General features: G+C 52.3%; 1 long non-coding RNA gene across 1 annotated transcript; it reads right to left on the minus strand.

Annotated features, from left to right (window-relative positions):
* Positions 1-225: 225 nt before the first annotated feature.
* LOC144290206 (uncharacterized) lies at positions 226-5,740 on the minus strand. Its single transcript, XR_013358009.1, has 3 exons — positions 5,624-5,740; positions 4,911-5,044; positions 226-1,789 (listed from the first exon to the last, which is right to left on the minus strand). It is a non-coding gene; the product is annotated as an uncharacterized LOC144290206 (long non-coding RNA).
* Positions 5,741-10,271: the final 4,531 nt, after the last annotated feature.

Genomic DNA, 10,271 nt, shown 5'->3' on the forward strand with positions numbered 1-10,271 from the left:
ACTGTTCTTGATTATAGATACATAATAAACACAATAATAAAAATATATGTGAGACTTAGAAGCTTCATAATTAAGGATGGCAGTTACTCTGGGGGATAGAGTAGTAGGGATGTAATTGGGGATGGAGTATTCAGGGCTCTTTAGCTATAATGTAAAATTTTATTTCTTACCTAATAAAAGACCCACCTGAGACGTGACAGAATGTTGAGATCTTACAAAGTTAGGTAAGCTTTCCATGGATTTTATTATATTATTTTCTGTATGCTTGAAATATTTCAAAATAATAATTTACGTAAAGAACATCTTTTTTGATCATTTTTTAAATATAGCGTGAGATAAAATCATTGATAAAAAGAAATCTTTCTCATCCCTTGTTAACATTTTAAAGCAAAGTCTAAGACCACAAACACTATCTTCAAAAATTCATCTCCCTCAAATCAAGTATTCCCTTTGACTTTTTAAAAATGGTTAAGAATTGAATTGAGATATTTATCCTTCCAACATGTATAAATCAGTGGTTTCTAGTATGTTCACAGAGTCGTGCACCATAATCTAATTTTAAAACACTTTCATTACCCCAAAAAGGAAGCCCTGTACCCAGAAGTCACTCCCCATTCTTTATCCCTCTGCAACCTACTTTCTAATTTCTATGGATTTGCCTATTCTGGACATTTAATATCCGGAATAATGTAACATGTGGCCTTTTATTTCTGACTTGCTTCACTTTGCTTGTCTTCAAGGTTTATCCATGTTATATAGCATGTCAGTGCTTATTCCTTTTTATTGCCAAGTAAGAATCTATTTCGTGGATATACCACATTTTGTTCAACAAATTTATCAGCCGACGGGCATTGGGTTATTTCCACTTTTTTGGCTATTTGGAACAATGCTGATTTAAATAGTACCTTACAAGGTTTTGTGTGCCCGTGTGTCTTCCCTTCTCTTGAATATGGACCTAGGAGTAGAATGGTTTTGGTCACATGGTGACTCTACGTTTACCATTTTGAGGAACTGCCAAACTGGTTCCCAAGGCAGCTGCACTTTTACATTCCCACCAGCACTACCCAAGGGCTTGAATTTCCCCACGTCCTCATCAACACTTGTCATTGTCTGTCTTTTTAATTTTAGTCACCCTAGTGCACGTGAAGCGGTATTTCATTGTGGCTTTGATTTGCATTTCCCAGTGATTAGTCACGTTGAGCATCTTCTTGTGGGTTTATCAGTTGTTGGTGTATCTCTTTTGGAGAAATGTCTATCCAAATTCCTTTCCATCTTTTAAATTGAGAAATACGAGCTCTCCAGCTATTTTTCCATTTCAAGATAATTTTGGCTATTCAGCATGCTTTGTATTTCCTTAGGAATTTTAAGATTAGCCTGTCACTTTAGGGGAAGAAAAGCCAGCTGGGACTTTGATGGGCAGTATTAAGCTTTTCCTATCTATGAACACAGGATGTCTTTCTGTTTACTTTATTTCTTCCTTAGTTTCTTTCAAAAATGTTTTGCAGTTCAAAGTGTAAAAACCTTTCATTTCTTTTGTTGAATTTACTCCTAGGTGGTTTATTCGATTTGAATAAAAATAAAATAAAATAAAATAAAATAAAATAAAATAAAATAAAATAAAATAAAATAAATGGCATTGTTGGGGCATCTGAGTGACTTAGTTGGTTGAGCGTCCAACTCTTTGATTTCAGCTCAGATCATGATCTCAGGGTCATGGGATGGAGTCCCGTGTCTGGCTCCCTGTTCAGCGAGGAGTTTGCTTGTCCCTCTTCCTCTCCTCGTTCCCTCCCTTAAACAGTAAATACATAAGTAAATAAATAAATAAATAAATAAATAAATAAATAAATAAATAACATCTTTAAGACAATGGCATTGTTTTCTTAATTTCACTTTTGGATTGCTCACTGCTAGTGCACCGAAGAACAATTTATTTTCATGTATCAATCACATATTCTTCAATTTCTCTGAACCTGTGTGTTAGCACCAGTAGATTGTTGGGTGGATTACTTAAGGGTTTTCTATATACAAGTGCATGCAGTCTGTGTGCAAAGATAGGTTTCCTTTCCTTTCCTTTGATGTACTTACTTGTTCCTTTTCCCCAGCTGTCCCCAAAAACATCTTCATTTAAAAAAAAAAGAAAGATTTGAGAGTGAGAGGAGCAGAGAAGCGCCGAGAAGGACGGAGATGGAGAAGAACAGGGAGAGGGAGAAGCAGACGCTGTGTAAAGTATAGAGTCTGACTTGGGGTCGCTCCCACCACCCTGAGGTCATGACCTGAAACCAAGAGTCGGCTGCTTAGTCCGAGCCGCCCAGGTGTTCCATCCTTGTCTTTTTTTTTTTTTTAAGAAGTATACTCAGGGGTAAACTGAGGGTCACCTGACACCTCATTGACTCAGAATTGAAAGGAGACTTAGAAATCATTCATTCACTCATTTCTCTATTTGGTAAATATTTACTCACTGTATCCAGTGCACTACGGGGTGGGAGGAGGGCCCCACCTTCATGGAACCAACAGGCAGGTGGTAGAGGCAGTGAAAGGAGTCACAGGTAAAGAAGCAGGATGGTTAGGCTTGGATAAGATTACATGAAGGAGATAATCGTGGGGACACGAGAGGGGGCATCTTGGGGCGAGGGTACTGTGGTGCTCAGATGCCCTTCTGAGAAAGTCATTCGGGTTGAGCCTTTACCTGTTCTAGGAGTTCTCCCTACACATCCCCAACAGGTGCTCATCAGGACTTGACCTTCCTGCCTCCCGGCAGAGGTGACCCATCACCTCCTGGGAAAGTCCACCCCGCCCTGGGTCTACTGCTCTCATACAAAGCTCCTTCCTAGCATTGGACCCAAGTCCTCCTCTTGACCTGGTCCCTACCTGGCCTTAGCTACTTCCCCTATAGTTTGTTGCTCTGTGTAACTGTGGAGACAGCCAGTCTGAGACTGTCCCCCAGGCTCGGATCATGCTGGGGATGCACCTCTGGGCCTCTCCAGGGGAGAGACGGGAGCCTGCGGGGAGGTGTGACCCCAGCCAGGAAGAGGTGCCTGGCACCCACTGACACTTGCGTGGCCCTGAGGCCAGTTCTGGGTCCCAGCAGGGTCCCCCCTCCCCATCCCTGCTGGAAAGGGTGAGAGGGAAAGAGCAAAGGGCTGGCGTCCCCATTTGAGACACTTGGGCCAGCTTTTGACACCGTGAAATGCCAACAGGGCAACGCACATAATTTGTTTTCCCTCTTGAAGTGGGGGGAAACCCCATAGCCCAGCCTGTGCCGCGGGCAGCCCCCCGCGCTCTGAGAGACAGCTGCCGTGGCCGGGCGCCTGCCGCCTCGCGGTAGAGACGGTGGAGACGGCTCGGGTTTGGAGCGTGTGGACCTGATTTGTGACAACCTGCTGATGTTCTTCAGCAACGCGTCTACTCCTTCCACTCAATTAGACAGTTAAAAATTACTGATAAAGCACGAGGGATTTTTGTGAAGCTTTTCAAGAGACTTGAAACTGAAATTGAAGTCTGGTTAAAGACGAGAAAAGAAAACTCGAGTATCATTTCCTTCCTGTAATAGATTAGATTTGAACTTTTAAACTAAAGGAAACCAATTTGGTTTGTTTCTCCCGAAGCCTCCCTGCCCCCCCTTCCCGGGTGATGCCGAGGCAGTGAGAGCCCCTCCCCGGGGCGGCGGAAACCACTCCGGAGGGCAGCGGGTCGCGGGGCTGCCGCACAGGCCTGTGTGCCCTCCGGGCGGCGGGGCTGAGGACCTCCTCAGGGTTCTGGCGGGAGGTGAGGAGGACAGAGCCGGCAAGTGTTTAGGTGTTTAGGACACGGCCCATCACAGGGGAGGCCTCCATACACAGGTATCATTTCAGTTTCCCCACCCCTGGCAATGGGACACCTGCTCATTGAAACCCAAGTTTATTATTACTCACCCTGGGGGTGAGTGAGACCTTTTATAATATGGCCCTTTAAGAGAGGCACCTGGGGGACTCAAGGCTTGAGCATCTGCCTTCTGCTCAAGTCATGATCCTGGGGTCCTGGGATCGAGTCCCTCGTCGGGGTCCCCGCAGGGAGCCTGCTTCTCCCTCTGCCTGTGTCTCTGCCTCTCTCTGTGTCTCTCAGGAATAAATAAATAAAGTCTTAAAAAAAATCTGTTTGTGATTCCATTTATAACTCCGTCTCCCTGGAGGTCAGAAACCCAGTGTAAATATACATGCCAGAGGAGCAATGGACTCTTGGGCCAGTCTGCCCAGGAAGCTGCCGTGTCCCTCCTCTTGGCTAGCTCTATGCGCCTCCGCTCACCTGTGCCCTGACTCCCCGCCCCCGCCACCCGCCCCCAGCCTGGGGCCTTTGCTGGGGGGGCGACAGGGGTGGATCCTGGCCCAAGCAGGGACCGTGGATATGCAATAGGAACAGGGACATGGAGCATTAGTCAGATGATGGGGGGGGTGTTTGCATAGAGGGGGTGCCGGAGTCCTGGGGGGGTCTGGGGGGTTCCAGGCCGCTCACTGGGAACAGCGGGGCTGTGAACCAGCACAGGAAGCCGTCTGCCCAGAGAAGCAAACTGGGAAGCCCAGAAGCCCCACAAAGAAGAGAGGATGGCAGGAGTCTCCCCAGGGCCCATCTGGGAAAATCCCTATCCCCCTAGGCCCGTGGATGCCCCTGAGACTGAGGCTCCAGCCCCAGAATACCCCGCTCCTGTGTGACGTGGGCCACCCGAGGCGGTCGATGCTCTGAGCCTTGTGTCCCTTTGTCCTGGGGAAGGCCAGTGAAAGGGGACAGTACACTACTAGGTACTTAGCCTTGAGCGTCACCTGCGAACTGAGACGATGCCCAAGAGCTTCGTGGTGGCAGGTGCCAGGGCGTGGTGTTCAGGGGGACGGAGTCCAAAGCCTAGTCCCCGTTGCCCTTAGCCCGAGCACGTCACTGACCTTGAGTTTGTTGTGCATCTGCCATGGGGGTGTAGTAAGGACTGGAGATGACAGCAGACGCATCAGCAGCTGGTACCTGGTCAGTCCTTGCATTGGTTTATTTACAAGTGCATTAGGGTGACTTGTGCCCAGAGCTGTGAGGGGGAGAGGAAGGGAGGAGGATGGAGGATGGGGAGGGGGCTCACACATACACACATGTTCACACCGTTGCACACTCACACTTACACCCACAGGCATTCATTCACATCAGCATGAACACACACCCACCTGGTCCCTGCTGCACACCCCCCTTGCCCAATGGCACAAACCTGGCTATCCGAGGTGGGCATATTCTGGTGACCCCAAGTCCCCCACCTGCTGGATTATAAGGTGCCTCCAACACCTGTTTTCGAGGACTCAGGCCAGCCCAACGACAGGCTGCCCCACTGTTCCCGCACTGCAGTGCCCCTTGGAAAGTTCCAGGCTGCCCAGGGCCGCACAGCCCACCTTCTGTGAGCAGGAGTGGCACAGCACAGCTTCCTACCCCAGATCAAGGTGTACTGGTCATTTCTTGGCCGTGGTTTTATCCTCAGGAACTAAAGAGCTCCAGGAGGTGTCGTGTGCGGGTCCTAGGGCCCCACCTGCCCACTGCCAGTCATGGCCTTTTTGAAGCTGATGGGGGGGGCAGCGGCTTCTCCCCGGGGACATCAGGGCTCCCTGCTGGGCCATCTCACCCACAGTGAGCCTCAGCCAAGGCCGCTCCTTCCCTGTGACCAGCTCCCGCCAGTGCAGCGGCCGCGGCGCAGTCATTCGGCTCAGAGCCTTGGACCCAGGCCACCCGGGGTGTGTGCTTCTGTGGACACTAATCACTTCCAGTTAAAGTCTTGATCTTTCTGGTCAAACACCGTCCTTGTAAGGCTGGCTGGTCATTTCCGACGCCCTCCTATTTCACTGGGAAGCCAGCCCCCGCCTGCAATCCTGTCATGTGTCTGGTGTCCTGCGGCCCATTGCATAGACGGATCTGGCCCCGGGGGCCCTCATCCGCCTCAGCTCCGTGTCCTCATCTGGAGCAAGTTCTCCGCCCTCACCCCTGCAGCTGGAGTGCCCATGGCCATCGTTGACCACGGCCAGCCCTCGGGTGTTGCTGGGACCCCTGCTCTCCCCTGAGCCTCCATCTGCTCCAAGCACCATCCCCCAGGTGCCCTTACCCAGCCTCGAGGACGAGACCCCTAATCTCCACCCTCATGTCCTCAGGGCCTGGCTCAGCGGCCAGAAGTGGTCTCCACCTAATGCAGGCTGGTCCCCTCTTTCTCTCTCTCTCTCTCTTTTTGATAAGTCAGCTATTTATTTATTTATTTATTTATTTATTTATTTATTTATTTATTTAACTGTTTAAGTTTGGAAGCTGTCAGAGACTCACAGAGAAGCTGGTGAGATCGTGTGAGGGAAATGCCAGAGGGCTTCCCCTGTTCTCAACATCTCTGTCACCATCACAGGAGGGGTGGGCGGCAGAGCGACAACCATCCAAACTGAGAAACTGACTTTAGGAAAACATCGTCAACCGCCTGGGCCCTTTCCTCTCCAGGGCCCTTTCCTCTCCAGGGCCCACATTGGGTGTCACCATCACCTCTTTGGACTCCTCCAGCCAGGGCGGGAGGCTCCTGAGGGTGTCCCGTCCCTTTGGGAGGTTGTGGGTCAGGGATCGTGCTCATCAGCCTGCTTGTCTGTGTTCTCCCTGTTAGACTAGACGGTGGCACAGGAGTCGCATGTTGTCCCGGTTGCTCCTCTTGTTTCAGGTCCAGCATAGCTCAGCTCAGCGCCCCTATGGTCTTTAACAATCATGGATTGTCTTGCATTAATTTCAATTTTTAAAATATTGCATTAAAGTCTTATTTGTCTGATCACTGTTTTGTTAGCTCCTCGCAAGGCGATGGCCTCCCTCACCGCCCCTTCCCCTGCCACCAGGCCAGCCTAGGATCTGAAGATGGGAGTTAGAGGCACCTTACAATCCAGCAAGCGGGGGACTCGGGGTCACTGGTACGTACCCACCTCAGACAGCCAGCTTTGTGGTGGTGTGCGGTGGGCATTGTCTCACCCAGGGCCCTGTGTGTGAGTGTGTAAGTGCTGGTATGAACACATACAGGTATATGTAAGTGTGTGAGTGTGCAATGCTATGATTGTGTGAGCATGTGTATACATGTGTGTGCATTAACATGTGCGTGAGGATGTGCCTATATGTGTGCATGTGCATGTGTGCATGAGCATGTCAGCATGTGTATGTAGGCATACATATGTGTATACTTTGTATGTGTGTCTGTGTGAGCCTGTGTACACATGTGTATGCGTTAGCATGTACACGAGGGTGTGCCTATATGTGTGTGCATGAACATGGAAGCATGTGTGTAGGCACACAGGTGTACACTGAGCGTGTGTACCCATGTGAGCCTGTGTACACGTGTATGCGTTAGGATGTGTGCGAGGGTGTGCTTATATGTGTGCATGTGCATGTGTGCATGAGTATGTGAGGGTGTGCATAGGCATACACTCGTGTACAGCAGTGTGAGGGTGTGTCAGCTGCCACCCCCGGGGTTGTCATTGCACTTTTGGCTGGTCCCAGGCTCCTGGGGTCCTGCAGGGTTAACAGGCGAAGGGGAGCAAGTGCCAGGGGGCCTGAGAAGGAGGTGCCCCTGAGCAGAGAGTGGGGCACCTGCCAGCAGGAGGGGGGGCAGGAACATGGAGCCCCCGGCTCTTCCACAGCCGTCCTAGTCCTCCAGGGCCTGGCCCACTGCACCCACTCATGGGCTCCATTTCAGCCCCCCCTTTACAAGGACCTCTGGAAGCAGCCTCACCCCTGCCTGCACACACCCCTACCCCAATGGAATCATCGAGACCCCCGGAAGCTCTCTGTGACTTCCTGCAACTCTCCGGGGGCAGGGGGCAGTGGGTGTCTATTGCCCCAAGGGCGTGCACACACATGTGCACACACACATATACACATTCTCATTTGGCCAAGGGTCTGAATGTCTCGGTCACCAGGCTGGCTTTGCCCCCTGGAGGGGTGCGGTGGGACTCCGGGGGGTTGCATCCCGTTTTGGTTTAGGGCAGCCGCCAGGCAGGTGTGCAGGACAGCGGGCCCTGGCGGGGGGGTGGTGTCTTGTTTGCCAGCAGCCCGAACCCCACCCCATCTGTGCGGTGCACGCCCCGCTGGGAGTTTCCACGATGTCCGGGGGGCAGGGTACGTCCAGCAGCCTGCCCCCCTGCTGCCAATGCCCCCTTGCTTGTGAACTTCCACCCTGGCGTCCCATCCGGAGCCACTGGCACGTCCCGTCGGACATCACTCGGCCTCCTTCGCACTTTTGCTCGTTTGTGAGCTGCCCCCTGCCCGGATTGTGCCACCTTGCCAGCAATGATGTCCTTGTTAGCGCCTTGGTCCTAAGGAACCCACAACACTGCAATACTGCTGTGTGTGTGTGTGTGTGTGTGTGTGTGTGTGTGTGTGTGTGTTTCTCCAGCTCTCCTTAGAGCAAGGCCTCTCACATTTGTTCTCTCTTATGTTGGGCCGGGCCCTGGGGAGGGCTGGCATTTAGGAGTCCCACGGGGGGGTGTCCCCCCTTCCCTCCAGGAGCCTCCTGTGTGCCAAAGCTGTGTTCCTGCCTGGGGAAGAGGCCCAGGGTGTCACAGAGCCCCCGGAGCCCCCGGGGCAGGCTCGTTCTCAGGGTGAATGGGAGCCATGCAGAGGAGAGGAGAGCATGTGCAATGTTGAATGACTGCCCCCAAGTGTCCTTCTGGAGAAGATGGCTGGCAGGGCGCCCTGGGGGTGGGCCCTGGAGCCTGCAGCCTTGGCAGGTGCTGGGAGCACCCAGCGGCGGAAGCGGGAGCTGTGCCTCTCAGGAGCTGAGCGCTCAGCCACCACTTCTGGGGTGCAGTCAATGCCAAAGGTCTGAGCCCCCTTCTTGGGACCAGCACTGTTGCGAGGCCTGCGTGGGTCCCTGCTGGGTGCCATCTGGGGTCCAGGCTGCATCTCACCTCGGGGGAGGTGCAGCCGTGCAGGCAACTGTGCCCTTGGGGACACAGGTCTGTCCTTTGCTGATGCCCAGGCCACCCGTCTGTCCACAGTGTATCTCCGTGTGAATTATAAAGAAACTCCCTTCCCTGGGGACTTGCTCCCCTGAGGTGGATCCAGCTGTATCCTGGGGCCCCGGTGAGCAGACACCAGGCTAGGTCAGGGACCCCTCTGTCCCCTGGCTGAGCCAAAACAGAACACCCTCCCGTGGTGGCCCTGCGGACACCTTGCACACCGGCATTCTCCACCTGCGCTGGTGAAGGAGGGAGTCCTCAGCAGATTCTGGAGTGCAGTGGATTGTCCACCCTGACACTTGGGGCGCTCGGCTATGGGTCCGCGGGGAGCCTCCTGCATCCTGGCCAGCTCACATTCCACCCGCTCCTGCTCCAGACCCTCTTGCCAAGTCCCCAGGTGTATTTCACCATCACAAGTTTAATTCCCGGGGCCCCCTCTTCATCTTCATTGTTCCTTTTCATGGCAGCTTTTCGTGATTTACGGATGTAGCATCTTCTGTTATTCCTCTAAAGATAGTAATGACGATTTTTTCAAGGCTGTGTTTTTTCTGACGTGTCCCTATTTCCCCTGGTTTGATTTTGCTCCCTCCTTCCCTCCTTCAATCACAACATTCCTCCCCCTCCTTCCTCCCCACCCTGCCTTCCCTCCTTCCTACCTCTCTCTTTCTTCCGACTCTCTCTTTCCTGTTGGAAGATCTCCTCAAACGCTTGGGAACCCCTTGTCTATTCGAGTTAAAGAGCAGGCTGCGTCAGGGGCATGTCCTGCAGAGACACGGCACGGATGCTGGTGTGTGTGTCCACAGGTCGGAGCCCACACCTCTTGGGTGGACCCTTCCTCCCCACCAGAGAGGAATGCACCGAAGCCAGCAGGGACAAGCCTGACTGCCCGGCTGCCTGGAGCAGTTGGGGTGAAGTGGAGGGGGGAGCTGTAGCCAGGGTGGGTGGGGAGGGGAGGGTCTGCATCTGTCTGGGGAATTGGGATGGTGACAGGCGGTGTGTAAAACACTTCAATCCAGGGCCCTGCGTTGAGGCCTTCCAATGTCCTTGGTGCAGCAAATTCCTGACCTGTCTCGCGGTACATTTGGGCAGGATTTTCTGCAGGTTTGTGGCTTGTGGCTTCCCCGGCCCTGCTAGTTCCCTTACTACTTCTCCACTTGCTTTGTTTATTTTTTTTCCCGGCTTTATGGGGGTGTAGTTGATACACAAAGACGCACATATCGAAGGAGCTCAATCTGATGAATTTGGCTAGGCACACCCTCGTAAATCCATCACCACGATCGAGATCAGGAACCTGTGAATCACCCT

This window comes from Canis aureus, chromosome 1 (assembly GCF_053574225.1).
Source record: "Canis aureus isolate CA01 chromosome 1, VMU_Caureus_v.1.0, whole genome shotgun sequence".
Lineage (NCBI taxonomy): Eukaryota > Metazoa > Chordata > Mammalia > Carnivora > Canidae > Canis > Canis aureus.